Genomic DNA, 1,464 nt, shown 5'->3' on the forward strand with positions numbered 1-1,464 from the left:
ATAAATCCAAGACACTAAATACTTGGAATTTAATATTCTAGGGTAATCAAAAGGTTTTAAAATCTATTAAGCCTGTGGCTATCCAGATAATGAATGAAAGTTCAGCATTACTAAGGGTAATCAACTTTCCAGATAGAACCTGTATAAGCATTTCCTGGGACATACCAATAAGACTGGAAGAGAACTGACCTACTGATTATTAGCAGTATCTTTCCACAATATCAAAGTAATTTTGACATCTGAAGACAATGAATATAAATAACAACATCAAAATTAAATCATACTGTGTATTGTTATCATGTTTTCTAAGCATGCAACTAGTCTTGGCAACTAAAATACATAGGGAGAAAAATAATTGCATATGATGATATACAAGGGTATATAGATTCAAATATTTAACAAGCAGTGCAACATAGACGCCAACCAATCAGAACAGTCTCTCACAAGTGCACCATACCAGCAAGACTGCATAGCAACAGCCCTGTACATACAGATATATATACACATACATGANATTGGAACTTTCAATCAAAGTTCAACACCTACATCAGACTCAGAGGTGTAAAAATGTGAAGAAGGTGCCAATTTTGTTGATGGTTTTGCCTTCCCAAGTTCCTCAATTAACACACTTCCCCTAGCCATAAAAAATAAAATGTATTTTTGTTTCTGGGAGTATACATTGATAGAAGTTCTTTCGTAGAGGGAAAAAACTCACAGTTGTGTTCTACTAGCTCTTTTAGGACACTAGCATTTCTTTTGCTTGGATTCAAGGATGGGTATAAAGATAGAGAGCCCTTGGAGAGGAGTCCTTGTGAACTTTCACAAGTTGCCCAGTGGGATTCCACCAGACATCCAGACACCAAAAGCTCCAAGGACAGAGTGGCCAGAGCAGAGGAGTTCCAGGCTTTCCCACTTTAACAATGGCCTACACAGACCTCTGCGCCAGTTGTCCCACTAAATGTGAAGGTAGTCCTAGGTCACTTGACCACTGGTGATGAGAGCTTTCATTTCACACCAGAGCTCAATAACCACCAGCATAAAGTGGGTGCTTAGAATATCCCTTGTGCTGTCTTTAGATACCAGAGCCAGGCAATGGAGCACAGGATAAACTCATGGAAATATTTTAAACAATTCATTTCCATTTGCTGCTATACAATTTCACTAATCTTTTTTAAAAAGCAACCAAGCTTTGCAAACATTACACCAATGTGTCAAATAAGGGGGACATAATGTACAATGTCTACTGTAATTGCCACAAGTAGTTGTACTTTGAAAAATTGGCTGAATTCAATAAACCAGACAGAGTATTAATATCACATTAAGTTCTTCAGAAATAAACAAAAACAATATGAGTGCCTCTGAGAATTTAACTGTGACTTGCTAACAATAAAAGATTGCTAACAAGGGGCCGGCCTGGTGGCGCACTGCGCTAGTGCGCCACTTGGGAAGCGCGGAGGCGCTCCC

General features: G+C 38.6%; 1 protein-coding gene across 1 annotated transcript in view; it reads right to left on the reverse strand.

Annotated features, from left to right (window-relative positions):
• Positions 1 to 1,464, reverse strand: part of OXCT1 (3-oxoacid CoA transferase 1) — a gene marked incomplete at its 3' end in the record, with an annotated part of 76,472 nt that overhangs the window by 48,895 nt on the left and 26,113 nt on the right. The window lies entirely within an intron of this gene.

The sequence above is a fragment of the Galeopterus variegatus genome, unplaced genomic scaffold, assembly GCF_000696425.1.
Source record: "Galeopterus variegatus unplaced genomic scaffold, G_variegatus-3.0.2 Scaffold6227, whole genome shotgun sequence".
Lineage (NCBI taxonomy): Eukaryota > Metazoa > Chordata > Mammalia > Dermoptera > Cynocephalidae > Galeopterus > Galeopterus variegatus.